This window comes from Manis pentadactyla, chromosome 8, assembly GCF_030020395.1.
Source record: "Manis pentadactyla isolate mManPen7 chromosome 8, mManPen7.hap1, whole genome shotgun sequence".
NCBI lineage: Eukaryota > Metazoa > Chordata > Mammalia > Pholidota > Manidae > Manis > Manis pentadactyla.
The window spans coordinates 81,806,407-81,827,338 of record NC_080026.1 but is presented as its reverse complement, the minus strand read 5'-3'; positions in this window follow the sequence as shown (position 1 = coordinate 81,827,338).

Here is a 20,932-nt window from a genome sequence, read left to right as displayed (position 1 = left end):
AATTGTGGCATATTCATAAAATAAAGCATTATTTAGCAGTAAAAAGTGAGTGAGCTAGAGGTCCCACACCTCTCACTTATAGAAAATGCTATGCATTTCATTAAAACAAAGCTATATATATCCATGGATGCATCCATATAAATTGAATTGAAAATTGAATTGAGTTAAATTTAAATTTACATTAAATAAATTAAATTGAAAATGAGGAATACCAAATTCAGGAAAATGATGAATTCTACATAGGGATACCAATAATTAGAATTACAGAGAGGTATAAAAAGGCTTTAAATGTGATATATTATTTTTTTAGGCCATGTGTGGAATATATATATGCTTATTTCCAGAAATCTTCAAAACTATTTGGAGATGCCAATAATATCACATATTGACCATTTATAAAAAGATATCTTTTGGATCAAAATACAAAAATAACTGTTCTCTCCTGAGAAACTGTTGTGTTTTCTCTTCACTAACAAGGTACATCACTCACTAATAATACTTCGCTTTTCCATTGCCTGCCTGGAAGCTCAGAACCAAATTTGAGCCCCAACATTAGTAACAAAGTAGGACCTGGACCAAGTATTTGTACTTTTTTGCCCTGAACTTGATTTGCTATCAAAATATTCATTTTCCTTGGTCCTGAATTTGTTTATTCTGTTTTATGGTATTATAAACTTCTTTCCATTATTTAAGGAAGAAAAGAGTTACTAAAAAAAATAAAAATTTTTTAAATGTTCTGTTTCTCTTTATACACATAAACATACAGTATTTGCACATAGCAGGACTGTGTCTGCCTTGTTTACCTTTGTACACCTCTGTGTATAGCATAATGTCTGGCATGTGGTCAGCATTTCATTTTTTGATGATTACATGAGTTAATAAATCCATGAGCTCATTCTTAAACAGCTCTTGATTTTTGCACATTTCAGAGTTTTCCTATTTGTTTTGTTATAAATTTATTAGCTTTAGTAAACATCCTGATGAATGTAGTTTTGGATTATTTCCTAAGGTTATTTTTCCAGAAGTAAAATTATATGGGTCATAAGATATGAGCACCTAATGGCTATTGAAATATTTTTCTAAATTCCTCTCCAGAAAAGCTTTTACCAGTTTCTACAGCAACAAGCAATGTATGAAGGTATAATTTCCCCATAATACTATCTGTGTTTGTGCAGAATTTTGTTTTGTTCTCTTTTTCAAATTAATAGATGTAAATTTCATAGATTGATGTACAGTTAATAATTTTTAAAATGTTAGTTTACCTGCCATTTGTATCACCTCCTACTTTACATCACTACCGTTTTTATGGTGAACTTCATAGGGTCTTGTGATCATCTCACTTGGTTTTCCAGATCTCATCAGATTTTCATTATTCATATAACCCAGCAGAGAAAAATAACCCAGAGAAATGCTTGAGACTTCTTAATTCCTAATAACTGTCTTTATGACCTATGGATAATAAACCTCTTTGGGCACTGAATTCCTCATCTATAAACTGGAGATAAGAATATGCCTCTTGAATGCATATTGTATTACAAATCATATATATAAAATCCCACCACATGGCTGGCATCCAGTAAATAATAACTATTGTTGTTATTTTAATTATGACTTGTAAAATTAGGTTCACAGTCTAGGTGATCACTGAGTTCATTTCCTGGTCTGTGAGCATAAAGAACAGATATATATTATGAATTCTTTTTGTAATGAATCTCGAACTAAAGCAAAAAATAGAATTTACTTACAATAGAAGGGTAAAATAATCAGGAAGAAGGAAGAGCAGAGATTCAGCTGGACCTCCAAATACAGGAGTCCTCAGTCCTGATTTTGCAAGAATATTCTCTCATCAAATCTTATCTCTGGTTCTCCCTGCACCTGTGTGCCATTTTTTTCTTCACAGGTGTACTTCCCTACACAACTGCTGAAAGTCTCCAAGTTTTACAGTTTACAACTTCACTTTCTCAGGACAGATTACTGGGCAGTAGCTCAGATTCACCTCCTTCAGCCCCCACCTCCCAGCCCAGCTTCTGATCAGCTCTGGGTGAAGTGGTTGGTTCACCCAAGAATATGGCAGCTTCTATAGCAACTTTCAGGAAAACAGAGAGTAGTGTTTCCAGAATAAATGAGGGATGAACAAAACCCTCAGTGTTCACCATAAATTTAAAAGGTCAAGAACCCCTTGATGGGAGAATTAGCCCTTTGGAGATGGGCATAATCCCCTTTTAGCAGATCTGGAATAAAAAAAAATGATTAGAATAAAATGTAAGGTTCTGAGTAAGGAGCAAGTAGTAGCAGAGAAGTAGTGCTGTATGAAAAGTATGCCTGTTTTTGTGTGTGTCTGAGAGCCTTGTGAGTTATAATCCCTCAAGATGCTCAGTGAATAATTATTTATTGAGGAAAAACTTTTAGTAAAATGCCAAAAACAATACCTGGCCCATAATAAGTGCTAAATTAACATTTGTTGAATTAACAAGTGACTGAGAGCTTGCATTTCACTCTGGGTGAATCCTAAAAATGAATGTGTAATAGTAGCCTGATGATAACTAAAAGAGAGAATCTAAGAAATGGACACCACAATAACTAGGGGAATCCATGCAAATAGCAGTTGGAAATCAAAAATAGCTCTGGGTTAAAAACACTGGACCACACTGAGATGGTGTATAAGGAGAGGCAGTGGGATCTGGCACAATACAAACCAGGAAGGACAGAAAGACAAACTCTCCAAGGTCAACTACTATGTTATCTCCAGGGACCTTGTAACTCTAAGGGGAGAAATGTCTTCCCAGCCTGGGGCAAATAAACTTCTGAAGCCGAAATCAACCAAAGGGAAACATAAAGTGAGAGAAACCCATTTATTGCTTACAAGAAGTTGTCCATTCCCGCTCACCTTGTCTCTCCCTGTCCTGGTTGGGAAGAAGTCAGAAAAACCTTTTCCAGTTCCCGCGTCTTCTGGCCTCTTCCCCCGCCCCTTGTAAGCATCTGTTGATATGGAGACGGACTACTACCAGGTGAGAGATTCTGGAAATACAGCAATTTTACCCACAGACCTGAAGGTCCTGGACCCTGTAACCAGGAGAAATTAACTAACAATGGATCTGCAGTCAACTATTTGCTATCATCAGTATTAGATCTTTCTTTTGTCCCAATGAAGAAAGATCAAGAACTCTCCCCAAAATGTGTATTTGAGCATTTAACTTATTGCACCTTTTCAATACTTTTTTTCAATCTAGACAACATAGTGCAGCCTTTAATGACTCTTTTGGTTCTCTTCCTTCTGTCTCTCTAACCTGCATGTCTATCCCTATCCCTGGGTAATCCAAAATATATCCCTTTTCTGTTCCTATGTGTAGGTGCTCCTAGAAAACACAGTGAAATTTTGGTTGCCAAAATTTCAGAGTTTTCAGTCTCAGCTGGGCTTCTTAGTCTGTTTTTCAGCTCTATTGTCCTTGATCAGTTTACCTTCCTATTTTCCTCTAATGCTGCTCTAAACTTTAGCCATTTTCCTCAAGCATTATATCCATAGCCCACATGCTCAGTCTCAGTGTATGTCCAAGGCACCTAGTTTTTCCAGGGAAATGGAAGCCATCTATTGTGAAATATCTAAATAAACTGCCTTCCTCACCTTAAACTTAACTCTTCCTGTATCAGTGGTTATCAGCATCTGGTGCATATTAGAATTACCTGGAGAATTTTTTTCAAGCCTGTGCTTTACCCTGAGATTCTGATTAATTGGTCTGGAGCAGGTATTGGTACTTTCAGAAAGCTCCCTTGCTGATCCTATGTTCATTCAGAGCTGAGAACCACAGACCTATACCCATTCTTCAACTATTTTCCCTAATTTCTGAAATAAATGTCCTATCAGGTCAAAGTCAACTCCTTAATCAGTGCTTTCCTTCTATCCCTTCAAACTTACTGGTTTCCTTTCCTGGTTGATAGGGAATGCCTGGAAAGAATGCTAGACCTACCGTCTTGCATCTTTGTCTTATCCTAGAAGCCACTCAGATAAGTTGTTCCTCCCAAGTAATCACAAGAAAACATATCCTGAATGATAAGTATAAATTGTTCCTGGAAAGGGCAGTTGAGATACCTGAGCAATACTTGAGATTCTAGAGCTCTCACAGAGTTAGGAGCACAAGCTGGGAGTCCATGGAATCAGTTCAGTTCCTGTGCTTCTATACCCATCAACAAACCCTTAAATCCCTAAGCTTATGTTTCCTCTTATATAAAGCATATCTCCTTCATTGGTGGTGGGGCATAATTGAGATAATTAATATTAAGTCCTTTACACAGAGCTCACAGGACATGATCAAAAAAATTTTGGTGATAATGAACAGACCTGCTTAATGTAAGCCTTTTAAAATTTTCTTTAAGAGCTCACCATGGGTAATTTCATCTGTGTTCATGGCTTCCTAAATATACATCTCTGGTCCTAACCTAAATCTTAAACTTCAACCCCACCTCTGCCTAAATAATCTAATCTAGATTTCTAATCTTTCATCTAGGGCACATAGTCAATCAACAAGTCATTTATTCACTAAGTCATTGAATAATTTCTACTGATAGCCTACTATATACCAGACAGTGATCTAAGTACTGGTGATATGGAAATGAATGAAACAAAGTCTGTCTTCAGGTGTTTATATTTTACTGTTTCTTTTATATCTTCACAGACATTGCATTCGTGAAGCCTATGGTACCTGTTTCCTGGACCTCTGACTCCTAACTAACCTCCCTGACCCTAGTATTGCTTTCCTCCAATCTCACAGAGGATTGGAGTAATTCATCTAAATTCTAAATTTTTACAAGCCAATATCCTGCTTAAAATTCTACAAAAATTACCAATAACTTTCTTGATTAAGTTTAAACTTCTTAGAAATACCTCAGTTCCTTTCCTGTCTGCTTCTTAAATCTCACCTTTCTAGGTTCCCCTGAAAACATGAAACACAACAGAAATGCTAAACCTTTGTGGTTTCATAAACATTTCATGCTTTGTATGGCTTCACAGACTTCCCTCCCCATGCACCTGTCAAAGTCCTATTAGCTCATTGAATATCCTGCTGTCCCTGACTCCTCACCCTTCTCTCATGGAATCATCATTAAATCCTTCATATAATGTTGTGTCCTATAAAACCATACTACTATCTATTTGATATGATACTATATTTATTTATCTACATGTCTGTCTTCTAAGCCAGAAATCTTTGCTTGTTGAAATAGGGTCTTATTCTTTACCTAGCACAATGCCTAAGCATAATATGTATGCCTACATTTATTGAACTTCATCATAACTAATTATATATATATATATAACAATGTTCAAGTGAGGCTCATTTTGCCTCAGTTTTGGCTGAGGCGCTAAGACAGTAGTTGATAAGAACTCCCATATGCATATTCCTGGACACCTGTGCTGGCTTGAGAAGCGGTAGCTGTAAGTCAGTTTTGTAACCCCAGGAACTTTAGCTCAGCCCCTTGAGGGCATATGCAGGCTTGAAATAAGTGGCCCAGGAAAGGGAAATTAGAGATACAATTTCTTCAGAGGGAGATGCAGTATGTTCCCAGGAGGAAGGGGAGGAGAATGAACTCCTACCAAAAAACTTAGAGTATTTCAAAGAGATGACTTGAAAAGCTTGACTTGTGACCCATGAGACTATAGTCTAGTGCGAAACTTTTGTCAGGAAAAGCCTAAAGACTAGAAGGTGAAGTTAGCTAGCAAAGAGATTACTTCCTTGGGAATAGCCTGCAATCCTAGGGTTTGTGAGGGTGAAAGCTGCATGAGAAATGGGTGTCTTGATATAGAGAACAGGCTTGGAGCCATTTTAAAGGACTTTGGACATGAAAAGCTTCAAGAAAGAGTGAAACTTTAAATTTTGCATGATGTGATTCACCAAAAGTCCAAGGAATGACAGAGTCTGTGATGGTTTATTTTATTTGTCAATTTAAGTGAGTCAAAGGGTTCCCAGATACTTGGTTAAACATTATTTTCTGTGTGTCTGTGAGGGTGTTCCTAGGAGAGAGTGAAGCACACTGCCCTTCCCTGTGTGGATCGGAGTCATCTAATCTGTGGAATGTCTGAATAGAACCAAGAGGTGGAGAACGGGAGAATTCTCTCTCTGCTTGAAATTTTGAGATAGGACATTGGTCTTCTACCCTCGGACTGGGATTTACACTGTCAGTGCACCTGGTTCTCATGCCTGAGGACTTGGATTAGAACTCCCCCCACCCACTTGCCTGGGTCTCCTGTTTATAGATGGCAGATCGTGGGACTTAACAATCTGTGAGCCAATTCTTTATAATAAATCTTATTTACACACACACACATACATATATATGTATATATGTATATAATATATATAGTAAGCATATATATTATATAACTATATAATTATATGTAATTATAGTTTCTGTATCACCCAAATATAGAAACCTCAAATAAAGAGTGAGATAACTCTAGAAATGGAAGGGCTTCTGAAGCACTTGTAAATGGGCTCCAAACAAGGGAGTATCTTTAAGCATTCAGCAAACATCTGCTCCAGTCAGAAGAAACCAGTACCAGGTATCTCTCTGTTTTTGATAAGTAAGATATTGCCCTTACCCTGGTCTTTTAGTTTGAGTTCCCACAGAAGCAGACTCTTAGAAATAGATGTGAGTGCATTTATTTGGGAGGTGATCCCAAGCAGCGCAGGCAGGGGAGTGGGCAGTGGGATAAGGAAGGGAAGGAAGCCATTAACACATAAGAAGTTGAGTAGGTTTTTGCTTTGGGAAATGAAGCTCAATTCTCCTGCTCTGGGATACAGTAAAGAAAGGACCTCAAAGTTACTCCAACCAAGGGAGCTGGGTCTCCATTAGTTCTCATCAAGTATTTATTGAAGGCTGCTCCTAGAAGCATTAATTCCTCAGCAGTTCTGACCTGCTGTGGGTGCACAAAGAGTGGGTTCTGTGGTTAAACAAAATTCCGCAGTGTTGTGTCATAGCACTTGCAAGTGGAAGCCATGGGTACCCTGGACTGAGTGTGGAGGGTATGGGCAGAGCAATGACAGCAGTTGCTAGGCTTTTCCCCCATCCTCTTACTTGAGTCCTGGAGGTGTCAGAAGCACCTGACACCTGGGGAGGGGAGGTAAGAATAGAAACACTTTCTTGGTAAGTAGAAGAACCCCACTATCTGGAGGCTTCTCATCTGCAGTAGCCCCAAGCTGAGGAATGGGAGAGGCTCTACAGAGGGAAGGGAGTTTTGTGTTTTACTTGTATCAGAACTGGGCATTTTACTACCTGAACTGAGTACTCTTGGGACAAAAGTGGTCAGAAGATGATGTGTTCTCTGTGAGCCACTTGGAAAGTGATGGGACCTGTCCTCGGTTTTATGTACTAGATGAAGAACTCCTCCAAGAGAAGGGCTGAACAGACAGTTGATAGTATAAAATATGTTGGTTTTCTCAGTGTATGACTCCCATTCATGTACTATTCAGCTGAAGAATAAAAAATTCAGTTAACCAGATTTTCTATGTATAGAATAACAAATATTCATACTAATAAAATATTTATTAAGAAATTTCCATGTGACCTGCTCTGCACTAAGAAATATGAGGGATATTGTACAGGATCAATCCCAGTCCCTAAGTGTATTCACTACAGTTTAGTTGGGAATCTAGGTTGCTGGAAGAACTTCTCATCAGTGAGCAATTATATGATTTCATGGACTAATTTTTCTATTCATCAGTTATATATTATATTTTTTATAATAGTAATTTTCATATAGGACCTTCATTCCCTGCTGATTCATCTAAATATGTATTATTACACTTATTAGTATTTATGTCCTAAAATCTCTGAGTTAGAAAGGGGCTTAAAGTGAAGTAAAATCACTAATCTGTGCATAAAGCTATGCCAAGTACTTTATTTAACTGTAATTTGAGCTTATGGGTCATCTATATAATTATGTAACTGAAGATTCTAAAAAACAACTGAGATTTTAGCCCCAGGAATATCATGAGATTAGCACAAGCAAAGGTTATAGAACATTTAAAATACATTTTCCCTAAAATTAATATCAATCAAATTTTAATTAAAAACAAAAATAAAGCCTTTCAAATTAATATAATAAAGCTTGCAAAATAGGACAATATACTTTTCTTCCAACTTATTAGAAAAACCAGCATGGAAGTTTTTAGTAGAAAAGCAATCCAGATCACATGTGGGGAGGTCTTGAGGAAAATCTATTAGACGATGGATCTGTTTTCGTTGACCTGCTTCCAAGTGGTCTGATGCTTTTCTTAATGGACTTGAGAGCCCCTTGGTAATTCATGTAGCTGATGAGGGGGTATTAGGGAGAGGGGACACCATCCCCCATTGACTTAGGTATAATGAGTGTAGACTTGTCAACCATGTTTACATGATCAGAAGAAGCCTTGGTTTGGAGAGGAGCATCCTATGGCATAGCGAAAGAACAGCGATTTGGTACAAGGCAATGTAAATTTGAGTGTCACCTTTGCCCCTTGCTCTTTATCTGCTTTTAGGAAATTCATTTTTCCATTTTCAAACCTGCAAAATAGAGATAATAATAAAATGGAAAGGAATGACCTAGGTTCTGGTTCATAGGCTCCATGTACCTATCAAATTGTGGTGATTATCAGAGATTAAATGAATTTTTTACCTTAAGAGAAGTAAGTCTCAAAGTTAAGAGATGAACTACAGATCTTGATTATATATGGCAGTTCCCGATAGAGAGATTCTGACTCAGTAGATTGAAGAAGAGACACAGGAAACATAAGCTCCTTGGTAATTTCTGATGTGCATTTTGTAAAACCACTGAGTTAAGGGGATACGGCTACCAGGAAAGATTCTTCAAACAACTGTCATAGGACTATGAAATGGGGTCAAAATTCAGCTCTGAGACCAGGAAGGCAGAAGGGCAATTTCCTTAACATGTGGAGTTACACTCATAATACTTGACAACCATGACCATATCATTTGACAGATAAATCTGACTGGGAGATCCATGTAGGAGAAGATATGCTCCCCCAAACTGGTGTTCCTGAGATCATTTCAAAATTTTGAAAGATAGATATGCTTAGCAACAGAGAGTCTTCCCAACTGCTCCTACCCCTGGGGTGCACTAGCATTTTACAAATTCAGCATACATGCTAATGGACTGAACTTAAGCATTTGTCAACCAACCAGTCATTGTTAGTGCAATATAAAATATTTTTACTTTATTGAACATTTCTAATTTTGCTACAAGGTAAATAGCATTTTATCCCCATTTCCTGTGTAGTGGAGCCGAAATTCAATAAGACAGCATGTCTTGACTGATGTCACAAAGCCAGTAGGGAGCAGAGACCAAGCTAGGATAAGCATCCAGTACTCTGTCCTAAATCCTGTGCTCTTCCCACTATAAAAGTGTTTGCTCAGGAAAGGATTTGGGCATGTCTGAAAGCAGAGTCAAGGAGTTACACAAGAGAACAAGAGTAAGACAGGTCACCAGAGAGGCAAAGAATGCCAAGAATTGGCAATTCCCCAACAGAGTGACATACAGCAACATGTAAGATATCAAGATTAATACTAGAAGATAAGGGGCAAGTCAAAAATTTCTGTCATAGAAAAATTCAGCAAAATACTAGAAAGCCCTCAGGATGTGATTCATGTTTGAGCAGATATTAAGCTTGATGTTGGGGAGAACCCCCATCCTCATCAAACAAAAATAGTCCCCTCAACATTAATTACTAGTTAATTCACTGTGTTAGAGGAAAATGTCAGTCACTTTATTAAACAGCAGTTGTGTGAAAACCAATTGAATAAACTTATTTTTTTCTTTTTGAATTAGATGCCTGGATCTATGTAGACAGAGCCTATAGGTTTAATACATCTAAATTACTGAGTTGTCTACCCAGCTCCTCAAGAATTAATATATAAATACTATTATCTTAACCACAAATTCAGGCCAACCATATCCATTAACCACATCTGATTTTGTCCTGGATACAGTCGAAGTTCAATGTACAATTTGATTCTAGATCACATTCACAGAGAAAGTAGGTCCAGAGATGTTTAGCAGTTTCTCCAGACTTGAGACTATTCCCAGATTCTTACTGTTAACTAGCCTTTTATTCCTCCAAGCCAATTTAATAAATGCTTAAGAATAGTAGAGGTTATAGTAAGTGATTTGGATTGTTCTAAGAAAATCTTTTTTAATATAAATAATAAATGCAACTAAAGACAACCTTATTATAAGTGTGCTCTTTGTTTGGGGATAGTGATTCATAAGCTCATTTGCTTCATGACTCATAGCTCTTGGAAAAGAACAAGATTCCAAGGAAATAATGGTTTTTATTCAGAACTGGTCAATTGTTTTATCTACTTTCATCTTCTTTTTGAAAAACAATAGGAAAACGTGACAGCCAGGTAGTGTTTAGAAAAGCATCGGTATGTAAATCTTTATTGCTTAAACCACACAGTAATAGAACAACTTTGCTATGTTCATAAATATGAGAAAATTGATAATAGTTATTTCTGGAAAGAAGAGCTATAGATGAGAGGCTTTTAAAAACTAAGAATTAGAGGTGTGCTATAACAGAGCATGAATACGCATTATACGCTTTTCCATTGCTGGGACTCAGTCTTATCCCAGGTGTCATTCAGAATCTACAGTGTGTTTTGATTGTCATAACACAAGTTGGAGAAGGTATCTTAAGATATCAGAATTCATTCAGACTGAGAGTGCATCAGATGATGGGATGAGTAATAAAATGTGCAGAAGAAAATTCTGTTGAGATAATAAATACTCCCTAACAGCTTTAAGGAAAAGAAAAACAACTCGCTGTAAAAAATAAATCTTCCCTTGGTTTCCCAAGTAAAAGATTATTTGAAACTGTTTTTGACCCTAATACAGAATCTCTTCTTAGCCTTTTCATATTTCTTTTCCTCTTTTTCTGCTTCCTATTGTCATCCAGGATGAAAATGAAAATAGATACCTTGTCTAAATCAGGTCAGTTGCAAGTAATAAAAAATCAACAAAAATTCAGTTTAAAAAGAGAGTGATTTATTGGCTTAATGTACATGGAAGTTCAAGGGAAACCAGGCATTGTTTGGTTCAGGGACTCAAAAGATGCTAGTATCTTTTTGTGCCTGTGGGTGTCTGTCGATCAAGTCTGCTGTTCCCTATACTGATCTTACTCTGAAGCAGACTCTTCCCTGAGAATGAGAAGGATTACTGAATCCAGTCTCCAATCTGCCAGTTTAGCAATATGAGGGAAAATGGGGAAAAATTCTGCTGGATATTTTCTAATAAATGCAAAGATCTTGGGCTCCCACTGGACCAGCGTAGGTTGCATGCCCAATCCTGAATCAAGCACCGAAGCTAAGGGAATAGGTTACGTTAATGGTCAGGCTGGAGGGTCATACGAATGCAATAATTGGTGAGGAGCAGGGCAAAGAAGAGAGGCCAGCCTCTGTGATCCACATGGACTGAAAGCAAGGAAAGAGAGGCATGTTTTCTGTTACTGAAAAAGGAGAGGGTCAGGCAAAAGCAATTGTGGTTTATTGCATAGACTGCTGGTTATCATTTTCTGAATCCCAAATGCTTCCCTGGTTCCCAGAGCAAACTCTTCTTTCCTGTGACATTGATCCTAAGGGGCAAAATGGATTGTGGAGGCCCTCTTTCTTCTCCGCTCTTCAGTCCTTGTTCTACCTCCATCTTAACCAAGTCTTGGGCCCAAACTCCCTCTTACTAGCCTGCCCCTTACTGGTTTCATCACAGCCCATTCAGTCTGCAAAAAAACAGAAACAAAAAAACATTTTCCCTAAACTTCCTGGGGTGCCCCACTATTAAGCTTGAGAGGAAAGAACCTAAGCAGAGAGTGAGGAGGAAAAAATGATTTTTCTTCCTAATATATTACAGGAAGTCATGTTGATTACACTTCCTTTTCTCAGAAACAAATTTTCCCATAGGTCTGGAGCTATCAGTACAAGTATGAGAGAGTTTAATAGCTAAAGGATTGTATGTGGATGGTAGCTTGATTTATCTTTGCTTATAATCCTGATGCACCAAATTTACCTTTGTCTAATAAATGTTGAAACATTTTTCTTAGATTTAAAAGAATTATATCCTTCCTCAAAAAACTAAAAAGAAATACCGTTTGACCCAGGAATTCCACTCCTAGGAATTTACTCTAAGAATGCAAGAGCCCAATTTCAAAAAGACAGATGCACCCCTGTGTTTATTGCAGCACTATTTACAATAGCCAAGAAATGGAAGCAACCTAAGTGTCCATCAGTAGATGAATGGATAAAGAGGAGGTGGTACATATATATACACAATGGAATATTATTCAGCCATAAGAAGAAAACAAATCCTACCATTTGCAACAACCTGGATGGAGCTAGAGGGTATTATGCTCAGTGAAATAAGCCAGGTGGAGAAAGACAAGTACCAAATAATTGCACTCATCTGTGGAGCATAAGAACAAAGCAAAAACTGAAGGAACAAAGCAGCATCAGACTCACAGAACCAAAGAATGGACTAACAGTTGCCAAAGGGAAAGGGACTGGGGGGTGTGGGTGGGAAGGGAGGGGAATAAGGGGCATTATGATTAGCACACATAATGTAGGGGGGGCACAGGGAAGGCAGTATAGCACAGAGAAGACAAGTAGTGATTCTGCAGCATCTTACTACACTGACGGACAGCGACTATAATGGGGTATGTGGTGGGGACTTGATAATGAGGGGAATCCAGTAAGCACAGTGTTGCTCGTGTAATTGTATATTAATGATACCAAAATAAAAACAAATAAATAAATAAGAGAATTATATCCTTTCAAGCAATGTTACAGCTCAAAATCAAATAAGACAGCAAGTGGTGGAGCTGAATTAATAAGTCTCTGCTTATGATTATACTTTTACTCCTAAGGAATCTATAGGGAGTTGAAATTCTCCAGTCTGGAAATGGAAAACAGCTTGATGAATATTAACATTTATTTAACATCTAGTTCATGTTTTCTGTGCAAGCCAGAATTCAGTTCACTGTTCAGCTAAATGTCTGCTTTGTTACATCCCTGCTGTTTTAAATGTTTGGGAATTGGATTGAATTCACAATGAAGTTGCTAAGACATTTTGCTCATCTGGAAACTAAATACAAAACTGCAGGGATGACAATTTTTAATTTCTTTTGGCTGTAGCTTCCAAGATTGTCATGTTCTATGCAGACAGATGCCAAGTACCTTCTCCCAAAGTAAAGGATGAACTGGGCAGGAGGCCAGTGAGTTGAAGTCGAAGATTCTTCCTGAGTTGGACTGAAATGAGGCCCCAATCACTGGTATAACACTGGAACTTGATTCGAGTGATGACTTATAAAGAGACAGCATTAAGTAACTGAGTGAGTCACCCTTGCTGAGCCATGCACTTTCATTATCTTCAGAAAGCCATCAAGAAATCGTCTCATTGCTTGCCTAATGAAAGCAAATGGGAAAGTATGGTGTATCAATTGCATTCCTGGTTTACACTCTAGATAGAAAGCAGTTTACATCAGGGGAGTGTGCCAGGATCCTGCTGGGACCAAATTGTGAAATAGTTAGTAGCAATTTTCCCCCAGCATCTCTTCTCACACCCCATTATAGTGTATATTTACCCCTACCTCTCTCAGAAACCAAGCATTTTCCCTCTTCTCCTCTCTTCTCTTCACCTCTGCTTCCTCCCCTCCCCTCCCCTTCCTTCCCCTCTTCCTCCCTCCCACTTCCTCCTCACACACACCTGCACACACACACACACACTCCCAATCAATTCTGGGTTCTGATGGTGGGACACTGCAGCTCCCGTGGAGTGAGACGTTCCACTCTGAAACTTTCCCCACTCCCTTGCTCCTTCCCTCTGCATTACACTGATCCTCTGAAGTCCCTTTCCCTTGGGCCTTGCTAAGTGGTAGAAGTTAATTTGACGAGTATGGATCTTGTATTGGGCAAAGTAGTTGACAAAAGATAATTGTATAATCTTTGATAAATCTAATTTATGGAAGTCTCAGAACTTTCCATCATGCCAATATATGCACACTTGGCATATAACTACTATTTGAAAGGCATCATGGTTTGGTAGAGAGTATGGACCAGGAGTTAGACAGATTGTGTTTTTTATCTGGGTCATTTTGAATAAGTCTTTTACCTTTTTTGAGATTTGGTATTCTTACCTATAAAAAAAAAGGAAAACTAATGACTACCTTTCTTACTACAGTGGGTATCTGATGGTTTTGCCTGCTAGGAAGATTGTTTCCCCTCCTTCTCAATTTCCCTTTGCACAAACACCTCCCCACACACTCAGTCCATGTGTTTTGCTTTATGGTATCCTGAACCCCACTCTAAGAACAGTTACAGTTAGCCTTGGGACTTCTGATTAAACCACTGGAAAAGAGGTGAGCTGTTTCCATTGGTAACTTTAAGTGTGGTGCCCACTGGCCATCTTGCAGAGGCCTGAGACACACCAGGTTAGCATCAACAGTACAAGTGTGTGGTCAGCAGTCACAGTTTAAAAATATACAACACACTCTTGGTACAAAACCAAGTCATTCAGCATCTTAGCAACTGTCTTTGTGAAGATAAAGTAAAAAGGCTCAACTGACAAATAACACTTACAGCCCTCTGTGCAATTACTGAATCAATCATTTTTTCAGTGACTCTGGGTTTTTTGTTTTTGACTATACTCACAGGTAATGTCTGCTCACTTAATAGGATTGACCGTGTAGTGAATTTCACTTGAACATTAAATGGCCCAAATATTAGTTTTCTATGTGTTTGTGAAGCCATATTTTTCCCTAAGGGACCTTTTAAATTATATTATCTACTAGGACAGTGAATTGAAGAGATGTACAAGTTAAGGAATTGCTCGATGTGGTCAAAAAAAAAGAAGATACACCTTTTAGAGAATACATAGAAGAGTACGTATCCATATGGAGGAATGATTGCTACTGATTTATGGTCAAGACATGAATAGTAAAAATAGTGTCTAAAAGTAAAAGGCAAAATGTGGTAGGAGAAACTCCAAATACTGAAATATCAGATGTACCAATGTGAAGTGTTCATTAACATGAACACTTTTCTACTGTATCCATGGCTATGTGCTTGTAACTATTTACTTATAGAAATTATGTGTATATCTTTATAAGATAGTAAATTAAGTAATGCCAGTTGAAGGTTGTTCAAGGACAGGAAGGAACAAAAATACTAAGATTTTTGGATAATGTTTAGATATGTGTCTGCATTTTCTCATAAGTCAAGTAACCCAGCATCTCATTCACTGTCTTTTCAAATAGTTCTGGGTATAGTGATTATTTTTTAACTGTGTGTGGAGTTATTACCTATAACATTATTACCTATGGATTACCAAATCAGTCTGAATGAATATAACTGAGGGCACAAATACTTGAAATGAGTCGAAGTAGTTTTTCAGCCTACCCTGAGACTCTCCTTTTACATAGAAGAGCTCTTTAGCTGAGATACACCTTTGAGAAGAGAGAGGTAAAAGTGCCTGAATATCCACTCACCCTGATGCCAAAATAAAAGCAATCAATTTGAAAGTAAATGCCCTTTATCTTCTGTGCAGCATTTGAATTTTATTGAGATAGATATCTGTACACCAAATCCAACTTCATTTCCAAAAATAAAGCAGAGTTGTAGAATATGATCCCCTGTTTTCTTTTGTTGCAGAGAAGGGCTGATTCCTGAGAATTGGTGGTTTTCCATTTTGTTTTGATTTGATTTTTTTATGTTAGAATAGCAGTTTCCAGACACCCAGACCTACAAACCTTCATTCCTGTTGAGGCAAAGGGACTTAGGGAGGCAGATACCAGGAACATCAGTGTCAGGCTGTAGTGTTTCCAAATGAAGATGGCTCCAAGGAAAAGAGATTTCTTCTTAGATGCACAGTAAAAAAGCCATGCCTTTTCAAGCAGGATAAAAATGGAGTGATAAAATAATTTCCAGTGCCAACATCTTTCATCTCCTTTTCTATTGTTTCTAGACTTAAGTGCCTGAAACGCTTTTTCAAGAAAAGAAATTCTTCTGAAGTTGTCTTCTTCTTCTTTTCTATTTATCTGTCCCCTTTTCTATTCTACTTCATGTTCTAAAATCACTGCTCTGACCTTACTGCTTTTCCCCTGAAAAACTCTCAGCATCTCCCAGAGGCTAAAGGGCATTGAAAGTTCAAACCCCCCCCCCCTAGTTAAGGCTCTCCACATGAGATTCAAACTTGCCTCCCCAAGCTACATTCCCACCTGTGCCCTTCAGATACAGTTAAGACGGTCAACAGCCAATGGGAAAATTTCACGATTTCTGGCCCATGCCCTTTCTTCTTCCTCCTTCAGACTTTTTCTCAAATTTTCTCCCCTCATTCCATCTGCTAAAATTCTATCCATCTTTCAAATTTACTCACTTTCTCTAAGAAAAATCTTCCCAGATTCCCAGGCAGACTTTTGATATCATTGTGTTCTCACAGCACTATTTTATAGCCCTCTTTATAATTCATTTTGGATTATATTTATGTGTGTATTTTTTGTATGTCATTTCTCCTACTAGAGGACAAAGGTGTTTAAGGACAATAACTATATTTTTTTTCACTGTTGTATCCATAGGATTTTGCTTTAAAACACAAAGGCAATGCATGAAATGTTTGCTGTGTCAGAAAATAGGATAATATTTCTCTCTTTCCTTTTCCTTCCTTTTATTTCCTTCACTTATTCACTAAACATTTTTTCTTGGCTCTTTTTTTTCTCCACAATTCTACGAACTTTCTTCTTTCCCAGTTTCCCTTTTCCAATTTTTCCCCATGTCATCTCTGTTTAAAAAAATTTCACTTCTTTCTTTGCTGCTTATTTTCATATTCAACATTGTGGATTTGGCATACATTTTTCATCATTTATTCACCTATTCTTTTATATTTTTTATTGTAAAATATTGAATTTGTTCTGAAGCAAACTTTGGCAATGCATAATAATTTAATAATTCATTTCTTTTCTTTCTTTTCATTAAATAAATTTTACTGTTTAATCACTAGAATCAGGCAGTAAGCACTAAGGAGCTAAAATGTCTTAGATTATTGGTCATGCTTCTCATGAAGGTTATATTATTGTGGGGGAAGAGAAAAAAATCTCACAAAGAAACAAAAAATTCTGAAGGAATGTTAGGTATAGAATTTAAAAATAGTCCTAGAATGATGAATTCCCAATCCCAGCAATGACAGTTATGAGTATCATACTTATCCTTCAGCCATAAACAAATGTAGATATACATATATATACACATACATATAAATAAGCAGCAAAACCCTTTTCAGATATCTAACAATAGAACCTACTGGACTGTTATCCTTAAAAGGAAGTGAACACATGAAATGAACAGCACATGAAGTGAGTAGCACATTTACTCTGGCTTTCTGAATAGAAGTGCTTTCCAAACCATAGCACAGTGATATAGATCCCAAACACAGAACAATGGTGTCCAGGGTAGGACTTAATAGATTTGTGGTGACTGGAATTTGTGAAGCAGGTTAGCAGAGAGAAGGTAGCTGTTTAGAGATGGAACTTCAGAAATCTTCACCAAGGTCCCCTTGAGCTGAAAACTAAGCTCTGCACTCACAGGGCAAGACACCATAAAGCTTGGAAAATAATAACTTAAGGATGCAAGATGAATGAAGATTTTAGAGGTTGAACAGTGCTGAGAAACATTAAAGGGCCATTGAGCTGGAGTAATGGGACCTTGTTCTGAATTAATACATAGGGCTTGAGCATTTGGTTGAGATGCCAAAAAAAGCCATATTTTAGGGCTTTTGTCTATTCTTGCCCTGGAGCAAGGGTTCTTCTAGGCATGTTCTAACAATGTCTAAAACCAAGTCTCAGGAGGATCAGAGACACTGCCTTTCAGTAAGAAACTCAATACTCCTCAAAGAAAGAAAGTGCTTTAGAGACATTTTAAAATTGTGGTAAAGAAAAAATAACATAAAATTTACCATCTTAACCATTTTTAACTGTACTGTTCAGTAGGGCTAACTATATTCACATGGCTCTAAGAAATCTCTAGAACTTTTCATCTTGCAAAACTTAAAATTCTATACCAATTGAAAAACTTCCTGTTCCCCCTTCCTTCTCAATCCCTGGCAACGATTCTTTCTGATTCTATGATATTAATTACTTTAGATACTTCATAGATTGGGATTTTACAGTATTTTTCTTTCCATGACTGTCTTATTTCACTTGGCATAAGATCCTCAAAGTTCATCAATGTTACATGATGCGACAGGATTACTTATTTTTTAAGGCTGAATAATACTCCATTGTGTGTATATACCACATTTTCTTTATCCATTTGTCCAGTGATGGACATTCAGGTTGTTTCTATCTTGGTTATTGTTAATAATGCTTCAATGAACACGAGTGTACAAGGATCTCTTTGAGATCCTGTTTTCAATTTTTCTGATTTATGTCCAGAACTGGGATTACTGATAATATGTTAATTCTATTTTTAATTTTTTGAGGAACTACTATACTGTATACCTTGCCTTGTGATTCTCTTCGATCTGGATGTTCCTGATTATATCCTTTTAAAATATATTGGTAATCTATGAAATAAACTAGTATTCACAGTCTGTGAGCTGCTCTAGCAAATTAATTGAACCCAAAGAGGGGGTGGTTGGAACCTCCAGTCTATAGCCAATAAGTCAGAAGTACAGGTAACAACCTGAGCTTGTGAATTGTATCTGAAATGGAGGGCAGTCTTCTGGGACTGAGCCCTTAAGCTGTGGAATCTGTTGCTGTCTCCAGATAGATAGTGTGATCATTGAGCTGAATTGTCGGACACCCACTTGGTGTCTGAGAATTGCTTGGTGGGTTAGGGAACTCTCCCACCTCACACTGTAATTATTAATCAGAACTATTAAGCAGTTCTTTATTCTGGATACTAACTCCTTATCAGATACATGATTTATAAATATTTTCTCCCATTGATTGCATTTTCACTCTTGATTATTTCCTTTAATGCATAGATGTTTTTAAGTAGTTCCATTTGTCTATTTTTGCTTTTATAACCTCTTCTTTTGTTTTCATATCCAAGAAATCATTTCCAAAAACAAAGTCATAAAATTTTTCTCCTGTGTTTTCTTTTATGTCTTATGTTTAGGTATTTAATTAATTTTTTTTTTTGTAGGTAATTATTTTTTATTGAAGGGTAGTTGACACACAGTATTACATTACATTAGTTTCAGGTGTACAACATAGTGATTCAACATTTATATACATGATAATTCTAGGTACCAGCTCTCACCATACCAAGTTGTTACAATATTTTGACTATATTCCTTATGCAATATATTACATCCCGGGTACTTATTTATTTTACAACTGGAAGTGTGTACTTTTTTTTTTTCTTGTTGTTGTTTGTGAGGGCATCTCTCATATTTATTGATCAAAAAGTTGTTAACAACAATAAAATTCTGTATAGGGGAGTCAGTGCTCAATGCACAATCATTAATCCACCCCAAGCCTAATTTTCATCAGTCTCCAATCTTCTGAGGCATAACAAACAAGTTCTTACATGGAGAACAAATTCTTACATAATGAATAAGTTACATGGTGAACAGTACAAGGGCAGTCATCACAGAAACTTTTGGTTTTGCTCATGCATTATGAACTATAAACAGTCAGTTCAAATATGAATACTCATTTGATTTTTATACTTGATTTATATGTGGATACCACATTTCTCTCTTTATTATTATTATTTTTAATAAAATGCGGAAATGGTAGGTAGATACAAGATAAAGGTAGAAAACATAGTTTAGTGTTGAAAGAGAGCAAATGTAGATGATCAGGTATGTGCCTGCAGACTATGGGTTAATCCAAGCTAGACAAGGGCAATCAAACATCCACGTATGCAGAAGATTTCTCTCAGAACAGCGGGGGTGAGATTCTAAGCCTCACCTCTGTTGATCCCCAATTTCTCACCTGATGACCCCCCTGTGACTGTGCCTGTCTTAGGTTGTTCCTCCCTTGAGGAATCTTACCCGTCTCTGGCTAACCAGTCATCTTCCGGGGCCAAACAGGGAAATGTAAAGTTGGTAAGTGAGAGAGAAGCCTTATTGTTTGAAATGGTTAGCTTTTTACTTCTTTGCATATTTATGCCCTGTAGCTTCTATGCCCAGCATTTGTCTTGAGGTATCTTTACCACTTGGAAGAATTATGATACTCGGTAAATTTGATATGAGGCACGAATTCTATTTAAGGGTTGTAATTAGGAAGGAAGAAGAAAAGCTATAGAAGTAGCAGGCGGCAGAAAACATGGAAAGATTGATTATTTCTTTGACATATCTTCTTGTAGAGTAACTTCAGCATGTATAGGGTTTAAGCTACTACTTAAATTGCGCACACACATTAACATAATAGGAGTATAGTTACATAACCAAAGCAGACCTGTAATTACCAGCCATCTCCAGTGAAACCAAGAAAACCAGTTAGGCACCTTAGGCATTTGTGAAAACTTATCTATCATATGGTGGATATTGTCCTACTGAACTTGAACAGTCTGAGAGAAATCAGACACATTAAAACAACCCATTCCTGGGGAATGTTCACATCCCTTATGTTCTTTTAACAGTAAATAGTCTGTAGTTGTAAGATTTTGGAGCGCTACAATTTGCACTTCTCCTAATTCTTGGTTGAGTTCCAACAGTATAGATCCAGTCAAATTTGTTGTTTCACTGTATGCACAGGCCAGCTTAGATATCTCCTTCTTCATTCCCATGGCAAGTCCAGGAACTGGTGGGATGAGTGCATCTACAGCTGCAGCAGTGCGTGGATCTTTGTTGGGGTTTTTTGATGATCATCTTCTGTCATGAGTCTTCCAGAGAGTGCTGATGTTGGAAGTTCTTTTTCATATCATATCTTAGTTCATTTTCGGGGTAGCCCAATTA